The sequence below is a fragment of the Pteropus vampyrus genome, unplaced genomic scaffold (genome assembly GCF_000151845.1).
Source record: "Pteropus vampyrus isolate Shadow unplaced genomic scaffold, Pvam_2.0 Scaffold934, whole genome shotgun sequence".
Lineage (NCBI taxonomy): Eukaryota > Metazoa > Chordata > Mammalia > Chiroptera > Pteropodidae > Pteropus > Pteropus vampyrus.
The window spans coordinates 58,830-85,407 of record NW_011889715.1 but is presented as its reverse complement, the minus strand read 5'-3'; the positions used below and the strand labels follow the sequence as shown (position 1 = coordinate 85,407).

The window sequence follows — 26,578 nt, the reverse complement described above, 5'->3', positions numbered from 1 at the left end:
TTTGCAAAAATTTCAGGAAATTTGCTTCCTGGAGCTTGAAGAGTGAAAGTGGGAATGTGCGTTGGGAGCAGGTAGACTTTCCCTTTGTTCTGGAAGGGATTAATTGTGAGCTTTATTGACATGTGAAAGTCAGCTAAGTACTTATTCTTTATCCTCTGATATTGAAGGTAATCTAAGTGTAAATAATTCTAAGTGGAAACACTAACTGATTCTAATATAGAAGTTTAGTTTTAGTGGGGAATGGAGGAATGAGACTCCAAGTCCTCATGGATATCTAGGGATTTTTCATTTCCTCTGGCATGCCCTGGGACAAAAGCTTGGACCGGGTGAGAGATTGATGATGGGAGAAGAAATTCTGGAAGCTGGCCTGTGAGAGACCTACCATATGGGCTGTGTCCTATGGATTTGGAGAACAGCAATGTCTGATACTGAGCTACTTTTTTTTTCTGCATTGTAATATTCTTATGAAATTCTCAAGTTTCCAGCACAATGTGTTGACTGCTTCAACCTGGTTTCAAATTTGTGTTACCACTACCTTGGGGAAGGGAGAAGGAAGCTCTGCTTTTGTTCTTGAGAACTGGAGTGACTTGGCTTAATGGTAACTAGATGAACCAAAGTCAGGAGTGATCCAGAGAAACTGGAGGTAGCGTTTTGGAGCCAAATGTCGCAAGGAACAAGTAAGAGAGATTGATTTATACTCCCCAGGAATCATTTAACATACACAGGAGGACTCTGTATTATTCATGGTCACTTAGGGTGAGGTTTCAAATTATTTTATTTAGATATTCACAAAAGGAAATTGCTAGAAGGCTAAAAAACTTGGGGCACTAGGGTTCCATAATAATACAACTGTTATTTCTGTAAAATGTCTTCTCTGTTTTAGTCCCTCTGTAAGACATTTGATAAACATGATCTCATTTATTGCACGTAACACCCGAAAGCAGCATTATCTTCATTAACAGAAGAGGTGAATGCTTAGAAATATTTTGATTGGAAAGTTGCCATATTCCGTGTGCTTCTAATGAAAGATTTTTCTTTACCTTCCCTCCCCCTACTAGTTCATACTGGTCTTCTTTGCAGTTAATATGAATGGGCAATATTTTGTTAATCAGATTATAATACAACTTTCATGAATTACTGATCAATAGGATTCATTTCCAGGAAGAACATGGAAATATTTCTGCAAACCCAAAGTTAAAAAAAATCCTTATTATGATTAAAATATGTCTTTACAGCTTATAGTTCAACTAAATTTTATTTTTACACTGGTAAATTTTTAATTAATCATTTATTTATTTAAAAAATTTTATTGATTAGTTTTAAGTATACAGTACATTGGTTAGACATTTATATAGTTTATAAAACAATCCTCCTAATTATTCCTTCTCTCCTCTGGTTTTCCACCTAGCCAATATATTAATGCTAACTACATTCCCTATGCCATGATCCCCATCCCTGTGACCATCTATCAACTACTAATTTGTACTTCTTTAACCCTTCACCCCATTCTTCCAGCCCCCTAGCTCCCCTCCCCTCCGTCCATCACCAAATTGTCCTCTACATTTGTGTCTGATTTTGATTAGTTTGTTCTTTTTGTTCCTTAGATTCCACATATAAGTGAAGTCGTATGGTATTTATCTTTCTCTGTCTGACTTATTTCACTCAGCATAATAACCTCTAGGTCCATCCATATCATTGCAAATGGTAGGATTTCATTTTTTTAATGGCTGAGTAATATTCTATTGTATATATGAACCATAACTTCTTTATCCAGTCATCCTTCGACGGGCATTTAGTTTGCTTCCATATCTTGGCTATTGTAAATTGTGCTGCCATGAATATTGGGGTGCATAGATCTTTACAAATTATTGCTTTGGTTTTCTTTGGATAAATACCCAGAGGTGCAATTGCTGGGTAAAAAGCTATATTCATTTTTAAGTTTTTGAGAAACCTCCATACTGTTTTCCATAGTGGCTGTACCAATTTGCAATTCCACCAACAATGTATGAGGGCTCCCTTTTCTCTGCATCCTCCCCAACACTTTTTGATCTTTGATTTATAGATGATACCATTCTGACAGGATTCAGGTAATATCTCATTGTGGTTTTAATTTGCACTTCTCTGATGATTAGTGACCTTGAGCATCTTTTCATATGTCTATTGGCCATCTGTATTCAAGTCTTCTGCCCATTTTTTAATTTGTTTGTTTGTTTTTTTTGTTATTGTTGAATTGCATGAGCTCTTTATATATTTTTGGATATTAACCTCTTATCAGATGTATCATTAGCAAATATCTTCTCCCATTCAGTAGATTGTCTTTTTTGTTGTTGTTGATGGTTTCCTTTGCTGTATAAAACCTTTAGAGTTTGATGTAGTCTCATTTATTTATTTTTTCTTTTGTTTCCTCTGCCTGGGGAGATATATCCAAAAAAGAAATTACTGTTAGCAATATCAGAGAGTTTATGCCTATGCTTTCATCCAGAAGTTTTATGGTTTGGGGTCTTATATTTAAGTCTTTAATCCATTTTGAGTCTATTCTTGTATATGGTGTAAGAAGGTGATCCAGTTTCTTTTTCTTTTTCTTTTTTTTTGATGTATCTGGTAAATTTTGTTTTGATTCATGATGCAAAATAATAATGAAAATGTTATGTTTAGTATTCTAGTATTAAAAGACTAAAAGTTACTGGTATTTACTAATGAACTTCATGATTCAAATGTTATTGTCATGTTCTAGAAGGAATAGAGTGTTTGTTGCTATAACAGTATACTGTATACAGACTTCCTAATGAAAAATGCAGCAAAAATTTAAAAAAAATCTACATTAGTAATAAAGGCAGAGAAGCTCTTAAAGTGAGCAATATTACAGTTGCTGAGTCTGCTGTTTTTTTAACTTCATTTTTTTTACTGCTTTACTACTGTTTTACCATGGAGGGTTTAACACTTATTTCTTCTTTTTGCTTCCATAACCAACTAGATGGTTTGAGATTATATGCAGAAATGCACTTGAGTGTAAGTGGAAATGCCTGGCAGTAAAAGTCGATGGGCCTTTCCTAAAATTAGGAGAAATATTTATAGCCATTCAGAAAACAAAGTTAGTTGATTACAACAGAGAATAGAGTGTGAACTTAAGTGAGCTCCTTGGAAGCTATATGTCCAGGAAGCCCCTAGAGTTATATGTCTAGTGTAAGGCAGCACAACGGCCTACCAAGTTAAAGAAGATTTAAGTGGGAGATGGTCAGGCTGCTTGGAGACATAGTATAGACAGAGCTTAAGCTAGAGGTGCAGTCATATAGAGAGAGTTAGTAGGGGCACAGGTCCTGATAGTAATCGAACCGAAATCTCATTCTTAGGCAGGAAGTAAAGCAGTTTCAAATGATTTGGCAGATCGAGACCTGATCCCAAATAAAAGTCTGGGCAGGATCAGTGGACAGGAGACTGTCATATTGAGCATAAGGCAGGAATGAAGTAGGCCAGGAGTCAGACTTTGGGATTAGGGTTGTTTTCAACAGCACTAGTTTCTATGAGTCTTGAGGCTGCTCCAGGAGTTTACAGCAAAGTCAGCATCCTAGGATGTAAAGGGTCAAAACCTCTTTGGACTGACCGTCTCTAATCTTCAGGGAAGAAGGCTGGATCTTTGTCATCTGAGAAGCCTCCAGTGCCCATAGCATATAATGATACAACCCTCTCTGGGTATATTATGGGCTGTGCTTGCTTTGAGAGAGTGTTTGTGTACTACCTGGGTACTAATTCCTTCTCAGGGTCATTGGTATCCTCTTCTTTACAAACTTCTCAGCCCAGGATTCTAATTTCTTCCTCTCTCTCGAGTCTTGACAGCTAGACTTTTGGCAGTATGTTTTTAAAGATTCTATGTTATTCGAGTCTAGTGGCACCTTAGGCAGAAATGTATTAGTAGTATTTCTGGTAATTGTCTCTGCCTTTTCCATCTCTATTTCAAGGCCTTATACAAATGTCAACAAGTATTGATTGAATGTCTTTTAGATAAACTGATGTGTATTCAGCACTATGAGGGATACAAAAAGGCACATGTGATATAGCAATTTCCACTGAGGACCATTTACCCTTGGAGAAAGACAGAAAATACACCCACACATATTTCAATAACAATTTAAGGCAGTATGCAATTAGGTGCCTAATTAATTTGACAGCCAGTAAGTATTGCGTGGTTTGAGAGTTATCCCAAAGGTTTCGTGTAAGAGGGGGAAAGCTCTAGGGTTTAAAAAATAAATGGGTAGGATTGAGATGGGGGTAAAAGGGTAGTAGAATCTACGTATTCGTTTGACAAACATATATAATGCTTACTATATACAAAGCCCTATTTTGAATACTTCACGTGTAGTAACTCATTTAATGCTGCTCACAACCACCTTATGAGGTAGATCAAATTATTAAAAAACTGAGGTATGAAGAGAAGGAACTTGTGCAAGGTCTTAGAGCTAAGAAGTGGACATGAGAGTTGGACTTAAATGGCCTAACTCTAGAACGGCACTGTCCAATCTGGTAGCCACTGGTGGCTATTTAAATTTATATGCATTAAAATTGAATAGAATTAAAATTGAGTTTCTCAGTAGCACTAACCACATTTCAAGTGTTCAATAGCCACCTGTAGCTGGTGGCTTCCATAGAAGACAGCACAGATATAGAGAACAATTTTATCATAGTACAGCTTTCTGGTGGACAGCACTTGTTTGTTGTCCATGCATTTAACCGTTTCTCTCTGCTATCTCTTCTTGGGGTAATGATAGCATGTCAGCTACTTATTTATGAGGCCTTGCATAGAGAGTTGTCTTGGGCTAGAACAAAGAACAGTGGAAGATAATTTTGCAAAAAACATGAAATAGAGGCTGATCTTAAATGCCAAGCAGAGAATTGGGCTTAATCCCTGTATTAGTTTTCTATTGCTGTATAACAAACTCTCAGAAAATTAGCAACTTAAAACAACACACAGTTAATGTCTCACAGTTTACATGGGTCAGGAGTCCACGCATGGCTTAGCTGGGTCTTCTGCTCAGGGTCTCGCTAGGGTGCAATCAGATTGTCAGCTAGAGCTGCAATCTCATCTGAGGCTTGGGATTCTCTTCCAAGCTTGTTAGTCACTGGCAGAATTCAGTTTCTTTTTCTTTTTTGAAACAACTAATTTGATTTTTCTTTTCCAACAACACATAGTAAGGAATTGCCATTTTTACATGATGAAATAGTTAACTACTATGAGACATCACTGATTTTTTAATGCCAATTGAGTCAACAATGAAAATCAGAATAAAGTTCAACAGAAATATATTTTGGTAACTGAACATTTTTTACGATTAATTTATTTTTCTTATATATGTTTTTTTTTTTTTTTCAGACTCGGATATCAGAAACACATGAACAAATGGCACAAATTCGTTTAAACACAGAATTGGCTGGAAAAAAAAGCAAGGCTTTATTTAATGAGGAAACAATGAGCTCTGGGATTATTGAAAGGTACTCTTCATATTTTCCTTTGCTTATAGAACAGGTACATGCAGGACAGGATTTATATAAGTACTGAAGAGGTATGGTGGTGCCAGCTATGCATTACAGGAACACATCCCAAGCTTCCATGCCTTCTGTTGATGCCATTTCCTCTGTTGGGAATTCCTCAGCTGTTTGCCAATCAACACTGCTCATTCTAGTTCCAACTAAAATTTCATTTTCCCTGCACATGTTTTTCCGGTCAGGGTTCTGACTATCTAGGTTTGAACTCGAGCTCCACAATTTACTTGTGAAAGTTATTTGATATCCGCAATCCTCAGTTTGTTTACCTGTAAAATGGGAATTAGAAAAGTATCTACTTCATAGAGTTTTTCTGAAATTTAGATGAAATAAAGTATGAAATGTTCATAGAACTATTGCTTGAAGTGCTTTAAGAATTAGATAAGCCGTTATTGATCAGAATTAATTGCTCTTCTGTTCTTGTTTATTCATTTAGCAAATATATAATATTTACTATATACAAAGCCCTGTTTTGAATATTTCACAAGTAGTAACTCATTTAATGCTCACAACCACCTTATGGAGTAGATCGAGTTATTAAAAAACTGAGGCACAGAGATGCAAAGGAACTTGTGCAAGGTCATAGAGCTAGGTAGTGAAGCTGAGAGTTGGACCTAGATGGCCTAACTCTAGAACTGCACTGTCCCGCATATTGTTTATGTTCTACGTAACAGTTGTACTTACATTCTAGTTGTTTATATGTTTGTGTGTTTCCCCTGAAGGTAAGGACTGTTTCTCATTCATGTTTATAGTCCTGCAAATCGACATAGTGCCTTTCCGTAAAAGTGCATGATACAGACTGTCTTATGTTGTAATTATTGGAAAATGTGGTCAAAGTAATGACAAGATGCTAAAATTTCCATTTACACATTGGGACATTTTATTTTACAAAGTGCATAAAAGTTGCAAACATGAAAATCTTTTTAAAATAATTATCATAAAAAATTCAACCCAAATTAGTTTTCTGTGGCTTTGATAGTTTATTAATGTCTGACATGTTTCTAAAATTTTTCTTCTTTCCAGGGACACTGTATTGTCTGTGACAGCCTTTGGATCTCTCTTTACTAGACACCCACTAGATCGGCATAAAATGTGAGTACTCCCTAAATGGCTGCAGATTGCACAAAATGTTTATTAAAAATATTTTTTAATTTTTAAATTACAGTTGACATGCAATATTACATAGTGATTAGACATTTATATAACTTACGATGTGATCACCCTGGTAAGTCTAGTACCAATCTAACACTATACATAGTTATTACAATATTATTGACTATATTCCCTATGCTGTACTTTACATCCCTGTGACTATTTTGTAACTACCAATTTGTACTTCTTCATCCTTTTCCCTTTTCCAACCATCCTCTCAAACACCCCCTCCCCACATTTGGCAACCCTCAGTTTGTTCTCTGTATCTATAAGTTTTTATGTTTTGTTTATTCATTTATTTTACTCTTTAGATTCCACATGTAAGTTAAATCATATAACATTTGTCTTTCTCTGTCTGTCTTATTTCACTTAGCATAATACCCTCTAGGTCCATCCATGTTTTCACAAGTGGTAAGATTTCATTCCTTTTTTGGCTGAGTAGTATTCTGTTATATATATGTGCCACTTCTTTATCTATTAATTCATGATGGATACCCAGGTTGCTTCCATGTCTTGGCTATTGCAAACAACATTTCAATGAACATGTACATGTACATGTCCCCACAAAGTAGTGTTTTGAGTTTCTTCAGATAAATACTCAGAAGTAGGTCCTTTTTGTCTCTTATTATAACCTTTGTTTTAAAGTCAATTTTGTCTGGTATAAGTATTGCTACCCCAGATTTTTTTTTTTCATTTCCATTTTCATGAAATATCTTTTACCATCCTTTCACCTTCAGTCTGTATGTGTTTTCATTTGAAGCGAGTCTCTCGTAGGCAGCATATATAAGGGTATTATTATCAATTCAGCCACCCTATCTTTTGATTGGAGCATTTAATCCACTTACACTTAAAGTAATTATTGATAGGCATGCAGTTATTGGCATTTTATTATTTATATTTTTTATCTTTTTTTCTATTTTTTTTCTTAAAGAAGTCCCTCTAACATTTCTTGTAATACTGGTTTGGTGTTGAACTCCTTTAGCTTTTTCTTGTCTGTGAAGCTCTTTACCTGTCCTATGATTATAAATAATACCATTGCTGGATAGAGTAATCTTGGTTTTAGGTCCTTGTTTTTTATCACTTTTAATATTTTGTGCCAATCCCTTCTGGCCTGCAAAGAGAAATAAACTGACAGTCTTATGGGAGCTCCCCAGTAGGTAGGTAACTGCTTTTCTCTTGCTGCTTTTAAGATTCTCTCTTCAACTTTAACTTTTGTCTTTACCTATATAATTTTAATTATGATGTGCCTTGGTGTAGGCTCTTTGGGTTTATCTTTTTTGGAATTCTGCTTTTCCTTGGGTCGTATGTATATTTCCTTCTCCAGGTTAAGGAAATTTTCTATCATCTCTTTAATTCCTTGCTGTCTCTCTTCAACTTCTGGTACCCCTATGATGCAAATGTTGCTATGCTGGATGTTGTCTCAGGGGCCCCTTAAACTATCCTCATTTTTTTGTGGGGGGAGGGATTCTTTTTTTCTTGTTGCTGTTCTGATTGGGTGTTTTCTGCTACCTTATCTTCCAAATCTCTGATTCAGTTCTCCGCTTCATCTAATCTCCATTAATTCCCTCTAATGTTTGAACTCTACATCTGGTAGATTGCTTTCTCCATTTTGTTTAGTTCTTTTTCTGGAGCTTTGTTCTTTTCTTTCATTTGGGGCTTGTTTCTTTGTCCTCTCATTTTGGCTGCCTTTCTGTGTTTGTTTCCATGCATAAAGTAGAGCTGCTATGTCTCCCAGTCTTATCAGAGTAGCCTTATGTGGTAGGTCTCCTGTGGGGCCCAGCGGCACAGTCATCCTCACAACCTGAGCCAGGTGCTCCAGGTGCCTTATGTGGGTTATGTGTGCCCTCCTACTGTAGTTGAACCTTCATCACTATTTGCTCCTCAATGGCAGGGATTGACCTTTGGGCTGATTGATGCGAGGACTGTCTGTGACTGTGGTGGAGGAGCTGTTGTGCAGGGACTGACCTAATGGAGCAGGATTCGCTTTAGCAAGGCTCTGGTGCCTGCTGAGTCTGTCCTTTGGGTGTATCATTTGTGGAGGTGGTTAGGTGGTGCTCTGGTGTGATCTGAAGCTGGCTACCAGGTGTGTTGGCTCTGTTGCCTTTTGGTTGGGCCTCTGTTGCAGGCCAAGCCTATGTTGAAGGCCACTGCCTGTGCCCTTCCCCGAGCCATTGGTGTGAGCTACAAAGTAATCTGCAAATGGTTGCCACTTGTGCTGAGCTTAGAGGTGCCTGGGAGAGGCTAAGCTGCTAACTGAGGCTGGTTGCTGCTATTGCCTGATTTGGGGCCACTCAGCAAGCAGTATGGGGCATGCCGAGGTCAGGTGCTGCTTGTTTAGGATTTTTTAGAGATTTTAGGAAAGTCCACAGTATCAGTCAAGATAGCCTGTTTGTTGGCTTGGGTGGACCTGTAAGTTGGACACCCACAAGTGTCTACACACTGGGTTGGGGAAGGGCTCAACAAAGGAACATTGCCCTCTGCCAGCACTTCTTTTTGGGAGAAAGCTGACCCTCCAGCCCTCACCCTGAAGCCAGACAACTTAATTCCTCCCCATATGTCCCTGGTGACTTTCAAAACACTGCTCCAGCACTTGATCTCAGAGTGAGTAAATCCACACATGGGCCTTTTAGACAGAATTCCTGGGACTCTAGCAGCCCTCTGTCTCATTCAACCTCAACCTTCATTTGTTTTCACAGCCAGAAGGTGTGGGAAGTTCTATTCTCAGCATTGGAACCATGGGCTGCAGAACTCAGTTTGGGGCTGAGACCCCTCACTCCTCATGGGGGACCTCCGCAGTCAAAATATCCCTCCTGACTTTCAGCTACCACACATTTGTATGGGACCAGCTCGTTTCGTATCTCAGCCCCTCCTACCAGTCTCAAGATGGTTTCTTCTGTATGTCATTAGTTATAGGACTCTGTTCCGCTAGACTTCAGGCACCTCCTAATGATAGTTGTTCTGTACTTTAGTTGTAGTTTTGATGTAGTAGTGAAAGGAGGCCAGCACAGCATTTACCTACTCCGCTATCTTAACCAGAAGCCAGAATTCAATTTCTTGAGGCTCAGCCTCTGTCTGCATGCCATTTAGAGTCTGCCTGCCACTCCATGTGACATGACCCTCTGTGTAACATGGAAGTTGGCTTCTTCAAGGTCAATAGGAAAGTATTTATTGCTGCTACTCCTGTCTCTGAACTTTAGTCTTAGTTTTAAGGGGCTCCCCTGATTATGTCAGGCCCACTCAGGAAAATCTCCTGTTTTCTTAAAGGCAACTTAATACAGACCTTAATAAAGATCTTCAAAGTTTTTTCACCTTTGCCATATGAATCATGTACTCATATACTCAATGTGAGTGAAATTCCATTATATTTACAAGTCCTAACCATACTCAAAGGGAAAGTATTATGCAGGGTTTATAGACCAAAGGGGTGTTTTAGAATTCTACCTTCCACAATCCTATAGGTTTTAAGAAATGAATGGGTTTCTTGAGTATAGAAGTTGCAATGTGGGGCTGTTATGCTTTCAAGAGGCTGTTTATTTCCTGTTAGTTATTTTGGCCTCCAATTAACAATTAATGTCAAATTAAAATCTTTGTTTTGTGGTCCAACTGTCTTCACTATTAATACATAGTCTTAAAAGGGATATTTGCATGCTTTGGAAACCTAATTATGCTCAAAACTCAAAATGATAATTTTTTGGTATGAATTTTTTTACTTACAAAAGTTAGCATATGCTTATTGTTTAAAAAAGTAAAATGATACAGAAGCATATTGACTATATAGTAAAATGTAAAATTTACCTACCTCTCATTAATCCTTTCTCGCTCCCCAGAAATATTTTTTTTATGTTCTTCATTAAGTATATATAGACATGTATGTTCCATATTTTTATTTTTATTTTTTTACACTTATTTTCTGCATTGCAGCATGTATATAGACATTCTTCCATGTCAATACCTACAGATCTCTCTCTCTCTCTCTCTCTCTCTCTCTCTCTCTCTCTCTCTCTCTCTCTCTCTCTCTCTCTCTGTGTATCCATATACATATAAAATCATGAACGTAAAGATTGAAAGAGGTTGTTCTAAAGGAAAAGCTATTATAAAGAAAAAAATGTTCACATACAATTACTTATATTATGCCTATAATAAATTGATGCTTGGTCTAACCTTGATTTTAGCCTCTTTAGAACTAAGGAGAACCCATCTTTAAACTTACCTGAATCTTTAATCTTTGTTTTATGTCAAGAGCTATTTTCAGACCATAATCACAGCTCTGGGGCTTTAAAGTATCGAGGCAATTCAATATCAAAAGGATTTGACTTTGTTCTTTCTAGGGAGACAGACAAAAATGCCTGCTTGAAAAAAATCAAATGGTGGTAGAATTGGCTCTTTCTAATCTCTGCTTTCTACCTGGATTAGGGAGCATGAAGAAGAAATTGTTCAAGGAGAAGAGAAATATAACATGTGTGTGAAGTCTTCTGTCCACAGCCTTTTCTATACCTTTGGCCTGTTCCAGGGACTCAGTCCCAGCTCTGGTCCTAGCACAAATCCTGCTCCTTAGGCAGGGAACATTTACAAATGAGCCAGATGTTTTACTATAAGTCAGCTTTTCTATTGCTACCAATCTGATAACTGAATTTTAACAATTGGCTTCTTGCCTTGTTCCACTTAAGGACATTTTTGTGAGCGACAAGGGGTGCTGTTAATAATTGATCTGTGACAGGATGTGTAAACCTGGGCTGTCCTGTGCAAAGTGGAAATATGGTTGTTCAACTTATGATCAAGTAAGTTGGTCCCAAAGAATGATAATAATCATACCGTACTTTGAGGACTTACCAGGCACTCTTCTAAGCAGTTTACTTACAGTGTCTCATTTAATCCTCACAGCTAACTACCCTGTGGTATAGGTCCTGTTATCATTCACATTTTACAGATTAGGAACCTGAGGCATAGAAAGGTTTAGTCATCCAAGTTCTCATGGCTAAGTTCTGAAGTGAAGAGACAAATGGTGAGAGCTTGGAGAAGGTGAATGCAAGTATCAGTTAGCTTGAAAATAGGAGGGGTGGGCTGGAAGGAGGGAACGAGTGATGATATAGATGAATTCTACAAGCAGTATGGCAATAACTTCAGCTGGGATGTTTTGGGGCTGGAAGGGTTTCTTATGTGTGGGCTAATGGATTATTAGCCCACATTATGTGGTGTTTAGTGATTCTTTTCTGTATGACAGCACGTCAGTGTGGAGATGAGAGCCACCCATCACCTCAGGCTCCCTTCGGATGCCCAGAGATCTCGTTTGTAACATTCTGGGCAGTACAGTACAATGACGGATAACCCACTGTGTCAGCAGTTATCCAGTGCCACCCTCCTATACCTACAGAATTCTTTGTTAAGAACAATCTAGGTCCAGTGATTTATGTCCATTTATGTGGTCAGAATTCCAGAAGCACTTATCCTCTGTATCCCTCACTTTAGCTCTAAACTCTCTGTCATCTGTTATTACCCCCTAGACATTCCTTTGTCTTGTCAAGCAGATGGTAAGCAACTCAAAGACAGGGACCAAAGCATTTTTGGTATGTCTCTAAGTGCTAAGCACAGAGACATATTCAACAAAAAAATTTTTTATATTAGTTTTCTAACGCTGCTATAACAAATTACTGTATTGCTTAAAACAACACAAATTTGTTATGTTACAGATAACTGGAAATCTTAAATGGGTCTCAATGAGCTAAAATCAAGATGTCAGCAGGGCTTTGTTCTTTCTGGAGGCTTTAGGAGAGAATCTGTTTCCTTGACTTTCTCAGCTTCTAGAGGCTGCCCATATTCCTTGGCCCATGAGTCTTTTCTCCATTTTCAAAGCCAACAGCACAGCGCTGTCAAGTCTTACTAACTCTTACCTCTCTTCTGCCTTTCACTTCTACTTTTCAGGACTCTTATGATGACTTCAGACCCACCCAGATAATCCAGGATGATCTCCCCATCTCCAGGTCAGTTGATTAAACAACCTTAATCCCCACTTTGCCATAACATAACATATTCACAGTTTCTAAGGATTAGAGCATGGAAATCTTTGGAAGGCCATTATTCTGCATACTGCACCCCTCCACAAGTGAGTGGGAGGAATGGGGAAGGATGAATGTTTCTCCCTGTATTAGTTACCTGTTGTTGATGTAACACATTTAGAACAAACTTGGCTTAAACGGCACAAATTGATTATCTTATGGTTCTGTAAGCCATAAGTCTGAAATGGGTTTAACTGGGCTAATATCAAGATGTTGACCGGGCTGCATTCTTTTTGGAGGAGCTAGCACAGAATCCATTTTCTTGCCTTTTCCAGGTTCTAGGGGCCACCTACATTCTTTGGCTCATCTACATCTTCAAAACTAGCAATGCGTGATCAAATTGTACTCATATTGAACCATTATAACTGTGCTTCCAACATCACATCTCCTTCCCTGACTCTCACTGTCCTACTTCCCTGTTGTTCTCATAAAGACCTTTGGGATTACATTAGACCCACCCAGATAATCCAAGATGACCTCCCCATCTTAAGACCAGGTGGTCAGCAACCTTACTTCCACCTACAACTTTTATTCCCTTTTGCCATATGACCTTAACATAGTCACAAGTTCTGGGAATTAGGATGTGGACACCTTTGTGGGGCTTGTTTTATGCCCCATACCCTTTAAAAAAGATTTTGCAAAAAATGTCCAAATATGCAAAAACAGAGGGAGAAAGAGAGAAAACAATAAATCACCATTTTGTCAACCCCCCAGCTTTAGATTTAGTTCATTTTCTGGGGTTATTCTACGAATGGTTGAAATATTATTTCATACAATAAATACTACTCAATTTTATTTCTCAATTATTTCCATTTTTGTTATCTAAACATTGAGATTATAAAGTAATGTTTAAAAGTTATTTTTCAGAATTTATTTAATGTTCATAATGGTTATAAATGATATAAAAAAGGTACTTCTAAATACCCTTAAGGCAGAATATTGTATTTAAAAATAATGAAAAGCAGGAAAGATACAAAAAGCCTAATATTCTGACATCCCTATATATAAAAGAATACATCTGAGAACAAATTTGTAGGAAATTTTGTCAGAGCTTATAATTTTTAAGTTCGTGATCTATTAGAAATTTATAAATATATACATTTTTAGATTGTAGTTTATATTTTAAGACAATCTAAACTATATTTTTCCAGCTTTATTGAGATATAATTGACATAACATTGTATAAGTTTGAGATGTACAAAGTGATGATTTGATACATGTATATATTGCAAAATTGACAATCTACATTATTAAACCGAAGGACACATAGTTTTAAAGTAGAAAATGCTCTAATTGTATGTGCTTTCATTAGAATTTATATGATTTACTGTGTCGAAAGCATTTTTAAATTTCTTGATAGCTCTGTTACGAAGTATCTAGACACTGTTTTTCATTTGTGCTATTACCTTACCTTTATCTATTCCCAGAGGCTTGTTGGACTTATTAATATCCACAATTACAGCCAAGGGAAATATTCTGACCAATGCTCAGACTTTTAATGTCAGCGTTTGTGATAGTAGATCTGACTTTGTGTATTATGTATGTGTCTGTGTTTGTATTAGTCAAGCTAATGTTCATTTTGGCAGTAGCATACCTCTTGGAATTTATGACACCTTAACTCAATATAAGTTTATTTCTCACTTGTTTAAAATCTATGTGGATTTTTCTGGTTAGGATGCTCTCTTGGGTAGCCCTACTGCCAACCATGAACTTGGGGACTGAGCTTCTTCCATCATCTTGGATCACTTCACTTCCAGGCATGCAGATGGGAGAGAGAGGGAGATTGTGGAATTTGTCTCTGCCACAATTTGTGAAGAGAGTTTTCAGATCTTAGATCTGGAAGAGATCTTCAGGTTCAGTATCTTATTTTACAGAAGTGGAAACTGAGGTATGCTTGTGAGGGAAGACTTGCACAAGACTATAGAGAAAGTTGCCACGCCAATATTCTAATGCTTAGTATCTAGATAGCAACTTGGGTTAGTTCAGATACTTCCTAGCATCATCTGGACCAATCTTCTACCTAGTGGAAAATGGAACCTTATCAACAGCACCCCTGACATCCTCTGAAACACTTTGATTTTTGTCTAGTAAAAGAATGAAGAAAGGTACAAATTTACAAATGCTGGCACAAATGTATATGCAATGTCTTAATATTTTGACCTCAGTTTAATCTTTCAAGTTGTGGAGTAGTGTGGCATTATATTATTTTCTGGTACTGAAAGTTTTTTGTTGTTGTTCATTAATGATTATTGTTTACATTAAGTGCTACTTTTGGAATATATACATGAGATATAAAACTAAAATACTTAATATTCATACTTGTTATTCTTTAATGCCTTGCTTAAGAGTTCAGAGAGGAAATGTCATTTGTGTCCTGTATATGCCAGTATTTCTAAACCTTTCATTAGTATTCACATTAGAGTTAAGTGAATGAAAATAAAAATCATCTGGAAATTGAAATGTTTCTACATTCAATTTGAGTTTTTCATTTTCTAGAATATATTATTTTATGATTTCAGCTCTTGTAATCTTGTTATTACCATATGACCAACACATAATACATAAGTTATAGGTGTAGAAAGATTTGGTTTGGGGAGTTGGAATGGAGTAGCAAATGGAGAATAAAGAAAAATAAACAGGAGTTTTATGAGATTCTTTCTTCCTACTGAGGGAGCTTCAGAGCTCTCCCCGTGACTATAGTATAATGAATAATATTGCTCCATACCTATATCCCATTAGCTCTGAGCCAGCTTCTGCAGAATTAAGTTGAAAATTCTTGGAGATCTTAGTTTTGTCAAAACTCTTCCTGAGGCTATGTGCTTTCACTGTAGGCTAGTCCTTGTTTTAGCTACAATGATAGAAATATAGTGTACACATCTTATACCATATCTAGGGTATCATAGCCACTCTACATTGCTACATATTTATAATAATAGCAACAGCAACAATACAACAATGACACTTAACAATTATTGAGTTGTTATATGCCAGTCAATTATTGACTGTGTTCCAGTTACTGTTATAAGCTATTTATATCCATTAGCTCATTTAATTATTTAATTCTCAAAACAAAAGTCTATATCTGTCTTAAGTTCTTTTTTAAGAACAAAGGAAACCTTCTCAGAAGCCTCCATCAGATTTCCACTAAAGTCTCATTGGCCAGAATTACATAACTTTCTTAAGCCAAACCAAGCATTTACCAAGAGAAATGCTCGATTTAGAAAGTCCAATCAATATGCCACCCTAAACAAGCCCGATCCCATCTGATTTTGGAAGCTAAGTAGGGTCGGGCCTGGTTAGGACTTGGATGGGAGACCACCTAGGAAGACCAGGTGCTGTAGGCATAAAAAATTAAAAAAATAAGGGATTGTAAGCTGACAAGGTCCTTGCAATCTGTGAGGTCAACCAAGGGTTACCTTGCCTAAAAAAAAAAAAAAAAAAAAAAGAAAGAAGGAAAAAAAGAAAGTCCAATCAAAACTCATTACTTAAGTGTGGGGAAAGACATTGCAATTCAGAGGAGATTGAACAAAACCTGGGTTGTATTCCCAAGGAACAAGAGAGAGGCAAGACTGTTGGGTAGGAAGCTGACAGTGTTTACTACAGCAGCCAGTGAGAAAGGAATAGATAGCAAGAGACTCCGATTCGGAGATGTTCTTCAAACACTAATTATGGAAGTGAAAATAAAATTCCATTAATATTTGTACCATTTCAAATAATGAACATCAACCAAAATAGCTGCAAATTTTCGAGACATCTTTAATTAATTTCTTCTTAATGGTTTGGATTGTAACTCCAGGCAAGTTCACTTAAGCATTTGGCATTTCTTCTTTCAATATGACAACCCAGTAATGAGGCTTTTTAATTCAAGTAACTAGAACTGTCATATTGTGCTCTGTCTTAGTCCATCACAGATGTTCACAACTTGATTTATTTTACTTCTCTCATCACCAGGATTCGACAGGGACAGGTGGAAACATTTCAATAATGACTGAAGGCATTCTGCAAGACCTTTAATTCTCCTAGATCAGAGGGCCAAAGAGCTTGATACCCCAGGCATTTATGGGCAGGAACATCTGTATAATCCTTTTTTTTTTGCCCAGATTTGGTGTACAATCTTCTTCCTTTCCTTCTGTGCATAATCGCACCCAGTTAACATTATGGTGATTTTGTCTCAATCTTTCCAGGCATCTGGGACCACCAACAGTTTGTAGAACTGTGGGAGTACCTGTGAAATTCAGCAATATTGTAGACATGTCATTATTTCGGACAGATAGATAGACAGGCAGACAGATTTTTCCATGCATAATATTTATTGTAGTTGAAATCATACACTATACAATTATTTCTTGATTTTTCACCTAGTATAATCCTCAGCTTGTAACTGTGTTAAATTTTCCATAAATCTTTTTGGACTTTATCTCTGATATGTGAGTCTTGCCCTTGGGGCCTAAAATGCATGTACACTCCACCTCCCTTGCCTACCAGTATTCTGAGATCCCTCCTCTTTTATGAGTCCATTTCACTTGTTCGTAGGTGACCAATAAAGCACCATAACGTGTTTCTGTCCTTGGGAGTGACAATTGACAAGGACCACTTTGTCCCAAATTGTGCAAATCTTTCTACTTTATTCCTCATGGATACCATACACTTCTTCTGGCCATGTTGAGCCATTCTACTTTGCAGTCACCTTCCCAACTGTTTTTTCTAGGAACAGATGAAACTACTTCAATTATTTTCTCATCAGACATTTCTTTTGATTCAAAAAATAATACTCAAGTTGATCATTCAATTTTTAAAATCAGATTTAGTTTCTAATATTATCTGGATTTTGCTGAAAATTTACCTTCAAAGGGTGAAGATCAGCCAACGCATATTGAACATGCTTTTGAATGAAGAATGCTGTAGGTGTTTTCAACTGACTACTATGTTTGAGAGCTAGGGATTGAAATTTACTCATTGTGACAGGTCCTGTTTAAATCCAGGCCCCATTACATAAAGCAGTCCCCAATCATTGCTGGAGGTGATATTTCCCTCTTCGACCCTGTGGATTACTCATAAGGCACTTGATTATTTGCATGCAAGTTTTCATGAAAAAGCAGGGCTAATCATTGCTAGCTGACCTAGACATTCAGCATGTGTGCTATTCAGCACTTCACCTTTATGCTAAGCTACAGCTGCAGAAGCAGAACTCACAGGAAATACATATACCCGAACACCCCAGACACTATTTTATACAAATGGATTTTATAAATAACCATAAGCTCTTCTTATCTATCAAATCTTGACACCCAGCCTTCCCTGTATTCCCAGGAGAAGTGTGAACTCCCTGGAGAAGTTCCAGAGAGAGGAGAGAAGAAAGCCTTCCACATTCACTCCTTTGACTCTTTAACCCTGAGCTGCCAATGTTTACATGTGCCATGACAGGTAACTCCTGATTACTGAACTCCTTATCTTAAAGTAAAAAAAAAAGAGGATTGAGTTTCCCTGCATTGCGCTTTATCTGCATTTCCAGAAATAAAGTATGCTTCAAGGAGAAAAAAAAAAGGTCATTGGACCACATTCATTATCAGGAAAAGAAAATTGTAAGAGGAATTTTTGAGCATTGTGCTATTCAAATTAAATTTCGAGCAAGAATAATCATTTATCCTTTATATCATATATTTAAAACACAAACTTGAGCTTATCGATGACAAAGAGCAAAGAGGTGAAGGGGACCCCCAATCTAAAGATAATGAGTACTCAGGTTGCCAACCATTTGGTCCTGACTTGTATGTCCTGTGTATTTGTTATAGGCATGGATGTGTACGACAAAGGACCATATGATAGACTTGTCTAGGTTAACTCCCATCCTGGCCATTTATCAGCCTCTTCTTAAGTAGCCCATGGTCTCTCCTGCCCAGAGTAAACTTTCTGTAGCACCCTGATTCTAACAGCTCTTTTTAAAATGCCCATCTCCTTTGCTTGGTTTTCAAAGACTCTACTGACAAATATTACGAATGCCCCCATAGGTGTGAAAAGAAGGACCATCTTCCTCTCCAGGGGGAAGGGAAGATCTTAGAGTATTGCACTTCTGAATGGAGCTTTTTATTGTTTTGTTGTTTGTTTTCATTTTGTCTTTTCATTTATTTTTGTCCCCTCTCAGTGTTTCAAATGCCGATTCAGAGTTAATCTCAAACTCTTCTCTCTCAGGCTCAAACACCTACACCAAGACTCCTCTCCAAGCAAACTGCTTTCCTAATTTGGAGGGGAGTCTCAGGGCTCTGAGAGCCTGCACCCTGTACACCAGCATACTGGGTAAGGACTGGAAGAAAGTAGTAGACTGGCTTAGCTATTCCAAACACACTCCATTTCATAATTATTGTCATTACGGCTATTTCCTCTTTTCCCTATACTACTCGGGCTAGAGTTTTCAATCTTGTTTACTCAATCAATCCCATATCATTTGCATTCTACTATCTTTCTACCATTTAGGATTTCTTTAAAATCTCTAGTCTTGCACCTGCTGCTTTTCTGATTTCTCTGGCACTGCAATAGCTTCCTCTCACCTCCCAAAATTATTTTCAATAATGTCAAGAGGACCTTAGGAGGAAAGAGTAGATGTGTCCTAATCCATCTTTTAAAACTTGAAGCCCAGATTTCTCTTTATCTCTTTTTATGGTCATCTATTAGTGAGAAGGTACTTCATACCTTGTCTATCAGACAGAAAGAAGTAAACGTTGTTAACTATCCTAGTTTAAGGAGCTTCCTCAGCACTTTGCACAAATGATCAGCTAACCTATCTGATGACATAATCATCGTCTGAGCCAATGACTTTTCATTCGGCCTCTCTTGGAGTGGCTGCTCTGTGGGACTTCTTCCTCACTCATGCCAAATACTGATTACATAGCTTTCTGTGGTGATTTCTGCTCCATCCTTTCTGGTGTTGTCCTTTCTAAATATTGTAATTCCAGACATAAGCTACAGTATTTAATTTGAGCACAAAAATGTCATAACACCATCAATTTTCCTACCATTGCTTCATTATTGGTCTGTTGATCATAGAGGTGTGGAACATCAATGGTTACTGAAGTCGATAGACAGATTTTAAAGACAAGTTAAGCTGAAATTCCCATTTAAAAAACACTTTTTTCCCTTACAATACTGATTATTTTTGGACACATAGATAAAGCCAAGCTGATTTTATCCCTACTCTGCACCCCATGAAAAAAGGTTCTTTCTCCAATTCTATCAAGTCGATTTCTTTTTATTTCCCCATTCCACTTGGAGTGATTTAAGCTCTGAGCACCCATGGAATTTTTGAGTTATACAATCTGATGCTACTGAATGTAAACAATATGTTGGAAAATATCAATAATTAATTAACATGGATCAATGAGGTCTCCATTTGGTGTAGCTATTTTTGCATTTGCATAAGAGGGCTGTACTCAAAAAGAAAATAAAACTGTTGACTACATAGAAATCTTCCTTCTTAATTAAAATCACTTTATCTGGAAACACTGGAGTCATTTTCAAATCATACACCAGTCACTCACCAGTAGGTTCTCTCAAAGTCATCTCTTCCATGTCCACAGCTAATGCTCTGCTTCAAGGTCTCCATATTTCCTGGCACAACAATTGCAGTACCCTCTGACTGGTCTCCTTGACTCTGATCCGGTTCATCCATCACCAAATTATCAGCTTAAAATGAAAAGCAACATTGCCTTGCTCCTCATCTCTCAAACATCAACCCTGTTCCTTAGAGGAATGCACTTCTTAGCTCTTTTTACTGTTACTTCTGGTTACAGATAAATTTCTAAATAATTTATATACATCATTGTTTCTCAATTTATTGGTGTTGTACATCATACATCTTTTCTTACTGCTCCCCAACCTTCCCTGACTATGGTTATTTTTTTCACAGTTTTGCTTCTCTTCTCTTGATTATCTTGTAAGTTTAAGGAATGTAACAATTTTATTGCACATTCAAACAACTTCAGACAATATTTCTGAACTACTCATTTGGTAAGATGATGCTTGGTGAGCCTAGTGCACAGCTGTGATCCTGGAACATCTCTTCACTGCTTACTTGGGTGGATTACATCGTCTCTTGACTCCATGTTTTCCTCTGTCTACTTACTCCTTTATATATTTTCTGTTAGCTTTATAAGAAGAACATAAGTTTTGGCATGTTTGAAAATTAATTTTATTCTTTTTTAACCTTGAGAAATACTTCAGCTATATATAGGGTTCAAGCTTAAAAATTGACCCAATGTTTTGAAGGCATTGCTCCATTGTCATTCATCATCTACTACTGATAATGAGAAACCCAATGTATGTATGCTTATCATTCCTTTGTAGGTAACCTAACATTTTATCTTAAAAGTTGTGACATCTTCTTATTATCTCGGTGGTTCGGAAATGTCACAATGATGTGTTGAAGTGTTGGTCTTTTAACCTTTATTCTGTGCTGGGCACTTAGTGGGCTCCTGCATTGGGAACACTCAAGTCCTTCAGCTCCAGAAAATTTGTTTTCGTTCCTTTTATCAACTTATCCCCTCCAGTCCTCTTTGGCCCCTGTCTCCACCCACTCATAGATTGGAGGTGCTGGCTACTGATGCTGTTTCTGTATCTGCTGCTCCTTTTCATTCCTTTCTTCTTCTTTCTCTTCCTATTTTTCTTTCACCTCCTCTATTTCTTCTCTTCCTACTCCTCCCCTTCTGTTCTCTGAATAATTTCTATTTCTATTACTATCATTTTTTGTCATTTGAAGATTTTTTTCAGCTTTATTGAGATATTATTGACATGTAATAAATATAAGTTTTAGGCGTACAATGTGTTGACTACACACACACGCACACACACACACACACACACACATATATATAAATGATTACCTCAGTACCTCAGTAAGGTTACTTAACAACTCAATCCCCTCATCTAATTACTATTCTTTTTTGATGATAAAAACTAAGATCTACTCTCTTAACTTTTAAGTATACAATACAGTATCGTTCATTATAGTCACCAGGCTGTACATTACATCTCCAGAGTTTATTTATCTTATAGCTGAAAGTTTTATACCTTTGATCAACATCGTCCCATTTCCCCCAGGCCCAGCCCCAGACAACCACCATTCTACTCTGTTTCTATGAGTTTGGTTTTATTAGATTCCACATATAAGATCATGCAATATTTGTCATTTTCTGACTTATTTCACTTAGCATTATACCCTCAGAGTACATCCACATTATCACAAAAGGACAATTTTCTACTTTTATATGGCTGAATAATTACTTCTAGAACCATCTATGTCGTCATAAATGGAAAGTTTTTTTTTTATATATACATACATATATATATATATACACACATACATATATATATATATATATATATATATATATATATATATCACATTTTCTTTATCCGTTCATTTGTAATCTATTTCTCCCTTCAAGTCTGTTAATATTTGCTTAATATATTTAGATGCTCCAATGTTAAGTGCATATATATTTACAATTGTTATATCCTCTTGATGAATCGACCCCTTTATCATTATATAATCACCTTCTTTGTCTCTTATTACATGTTTGATTTAAAGTCTATTTTGTCTGATATAAGTATAGCTACCCCTGCTCTCTTTGTGTTCCATTTGCATGGAGGACTTTTTCCTATCCCCTCACTTTGAGACTATGTGTGTCTTTAAATACGAAATGAGTCCTTTGTAGGCAGCATATATAGTTGTGTCTTGTTTTTTAGCCTTTCAGCCACTCGGTGCCTTTTGATCAATAATTGGAGTTTTATTAGTTTCCTATAGTAGTGTCATGTTTCCTTGATTATTCATGATCCTTGTAGTCCTGTGTTTGTGTCTGCACATTTAAGGAAGTAGGCCCCTTTTCCAATCTTTCCAGACTGACTTCAGCAGGCAAAGCCCTTTACCAGTTAGCCTTTCCAGAGATTCTGGGTAGGTCATCTGGTGATGTCCATGAGCGAGCTTGCTGCTAGAGTCATTGAGCAGGCAGGTCTGGTGCCGTCTACCTTTTTGTATCTTTAAGGAATTCTGTGATGCTAACATGATTATGTGTTAAGTAATGTTTTTACCTTTCTGCTTTCTAGACTTCCACCCTTTTAAGCCTTTCCCTGGCTTCACAGATAGAAAGTGGAGTATTAAGGCCTGTCAGAGGCCCAGGGTCCTAATGCAACATCAGTCAGAAATGTATTCCAACCCCCCCCATATCTACCCCCTTTCTGTGCTTTCTTGATATATTGTCAATACTAGAATAAATTTCATAGATAAATTTTGAGACCTCTCTCCTTGGGGAGATTGGGATGAGAAGGAATATAATGTACTGGGCCAGCAACTCTGTCATATTTTATGACCAAATTCAAGTTCTGATCACATTCTCCCTTGCTATTTTTGTAAATATAAAGGAAAGACTGTTCAGAGATGAACAGCACAGGGGAAAAAAACAGCTGTGTGGAATTGACACCTCAGAAAATTCCAATAGTAAATAAGATAAACTTGAGAAACTCCTAGAATACAGAGAAAAAGAGAGATGAAAGTAATAAAAGTGGTTATAGTAAATACAGTAGAGAGGACCAATAGATAGGAGTTACAAATAAAGACAGCTAGAAGGCAAGTGAGAACATATGAAACAGAAGCAATATTAAAGATAAACACGTGAGAAAAATGTTTCTGATCTCAAGAAAGGCATTGAATCTAGAAAATAAGAGCATTCTCTCTTATTTCACAAGTTCTATGAACATTTAATAAAACCAGATTCATATCAGGTTAAAATATTAAATGTCACAAAGAATCCTAGTTGTCAGGCCTCTATAGCCCACCAAAGTAAAATATATATATATTAACCTAATAATAATTATCCACAAAAGAATAATACCAGACTATCCTTAATAGTCTCCCAAAAGACAGTAGATCACCAATGGCAGAGCAGAGAGGGCAAAGGGTGTGAGTTAAGAATTTTATTTTATTTTATTTTATTTTATTTTATTTTATTTTATCTTATTTTATTTTATAAGCAAACTAGTTATTGAAAGTGAAAGTACAGTCACAGATGGGAGAATAGACTGCCAAGAGTGGTCAAACTTGAAGATAAAGTACACTCTCAGAAGGGAGAGCAGATTGCCAAGAGAGGTCAACCAAAAATTTTAAATTAGACCAAGTTATCAAATTTTAAATGGTCTTTGAATATGCTTGAAAGAAATGGTATCTATCTATCTATCTATCTATCTATCTATCTATCTATCTATCATCTATCTATCTCTATCGATCTATCTATCGATCTATCTATCATGAACATGTATAGATCCAGGATTTGTGCATCCAGAAACTTTTAAAATTTAGGGGACTCATTTAGTAAAGTGAATGCAAATTTAGGTATAAATGTGAATCAAAAAGCACAACAAATTTCAAAGCCGATAAATACTACAAACTTGATTGCACTTTCCAATAACATTTGTTGACAGTTTGCAATCACAGACTGTATTAATAAGGATCATAAAGGGAAGTCAAATGTATTATTTTGCTATTGACATTCCTTGTCACATCCAATGACCACTTTATTATCTTCCTCTTAATTGCTCAGCAACATTTGACATAGTTGGCTTCTCCCTACTTATTGAAACACTTCCTTCTATCTGCTCCTATAACATCACATACTTCTGTTTTTCCTTCTATTTCACTGGCTGATTCTTTCCAGTCTCTTTTCTGGGCTTTTCCTCCTTTATTGGACCTTTAGAAAATGGAGTATCCCAAGAATTTAATCCTGGGCCACTTTTCTATTCTTACTCTACTCGCTTCCTAGGTGATTTCATTTTGCTACATGGTTTTAAATAACAAACATATTTCAAGGACCCAAAATTTGTATCCTTCCCTGACAGCTCCATTGAGTTGCTGACTTATCGGGACATATCCAAATCCTACACGGTATCTCAACTTGAATGCCAAGTAGGCAGCTCCAATCTAGCACATGAAAATAGACCTTTTGATTTTCCTCTAAGTCTCTAACTCTCCTAGTTTTTCTTAGATATCAACAAATAGTACCACCATTAACCTAACTGCTCAAGTCCAAAACTTCAGAATAACCCTTGATTTCTCCTACTTCCTCAACTTTCTGAATTCAGTCAATTAACACATTCTTTCAGCTCTGCTTCCAGAATAGCTTCTGAATATGTCCACTTCCTCTTATTTCTTCCACCAACACTATGGTCTAAGTCACCATCATATTCTGCTTAGACTTTTGTAATGCCTTCCTAACTGATTTCTACTTTCATTTGCCTTACTCTCACTTACCCACGGTAGCTAGAGTGATATTTTTAAAATGCAATTCTTATAACGCCACTGCCATGCTTAAAATCCTTCAGTGGCTTGCCGTTTTCCTTAGCATGCAATCCAAATTGTTTACCCTGGTTTGCAAACAAACCCCTACATGACCTGGATAATCTGCCTCTCAACATCAATTCCTAACAGTCTCTTCTTAGCTTACTATGCTCCAGTCACACTGACTTTCTTTTTGTCCCTAGGACAAACCAATCTAGTTCTTTCCTTGAGGTTGTTCACTAGTTCTCTCTGCCAATAATACTCTTCTCCGAAAATTGTACATGATTGTCTACTCATCAATGAGGTCTTGATTTACATCTTACCTCCTCAGCAAGGCCACTCCTGAAACTCTTATTTGAATAGCAATCTCCCCCTAGTCATTATCGCATTCCCTTACTTTAATCAATACAGTTATCTTTATCTGATATTTTATTTTTTATTTATATTTTAAACCATTTTTGTTTTTCTCCCCACCAGAATGTAATCCCATTTGGGCAGGAATTTTTGCCATTTTTTTTTTTTTACTGCAGTTTCCTTAATACCTAGAACACAAACCGGCACAGAGTAGGCACTCAATACATGTGTCTAAAAATGAATGAATGCTTAAGTGCACATTACTAGCAAAATGTAGGTGCCTACCATTCAAATCATGGAAGAAGACGAAAGCAATTATATGAAGTACATTGAACCAGGAATACTTGTAAGGTGAAAATAAGTATTTTTTTCCTTTTTCTCCACTATTCCTTTAAATTCTTTTGGAATATTTTTTGAGCTCATGAATGACATTTCAGACAATCCTCATAGCTTATCTACTCAGTCTTAGTTGATGGAAAGTCCTCTGGGTGCTTTCACTTGTAATAGTTCCATTTTAGTAGTGAATATGTGCAGTTCAGGGTAATAATAAAAACCTTGAACTCCAAAGTTCAGGATTTTATCTTCAATGTGTGTGTCTCTCTTTTACTCATCTCCTCTTTTCTATGTGCACCACCCTCCACATGAGCAGGTGGCTACAGTTTCTGACCTCTCCAGGAGAAGTCAGGTGGGAGTGGATGTCAAAGTCAGGAAAGGTCTATCTTGACCAGAAGTTAAGGTGTCTGGTGTTGGTGCCTCTGGTCTTGGTGTATATTTAATGCTGCCTCTCCTTGGGCTTGGTGGATGATAAAATATGACTCCTTTTGTTGGGGACACATATGTGTATTCTTTGGAGATGCCCCAATGGCAATAATCAATCAACATTACTTACCTCCCTTTTATCCTGAGAATTCAGCATTCTTATCCTCCACTGGGTTCACTTTACTCTGCTAGGACGTATGCTTCGGCAGGATTTTAAAAAGGCTTCAGGTGAATGTCTCTCTTTACCACCTGGCTCACATATCATATTTGGCCCATGAGAAATACTCCTGTATCCTTGTCCCAATTCAGTGATTACATAGCTAGGTTCCAGTGCTGCTTATTCCCTCTGCAATGCCACCTCAGGCCAATAGTCATGACCTCTCTTGATATTCGATTCCTCAGATAT

At 36.9% G+C, this 26,578-nt stretch overlaps 1 long non-coding RNA gene and 1 pseudogene across 1 annotated transcript; both read left to right on the top strand.

The window, feature by feature from the left end:
- Positions 1 to 5,364: 5,364 nt before the first annotated feature.
- Positions 5,365 to 12,632, top strand: LOC111734273. Its single transcript, XR_002778394.1, has 3 exons — positions 5,365 to 5,484; positions 6,559 to 6,627; positions 12,607 to 12,632. It is a non-coding gene; the product is annotated as an uncharacterized LOC111734273 (long non-coding RNA).
- Positions 12,633 to 15,965: 3,333 nt separating this feature from the next.
- LOC111734275 lies at positions 15,966 to 16,084 on the top strand (annotated as a pseudogene).
- Positions 16,085 to 26,578: the final 10,494 nt, after the last annotated feature.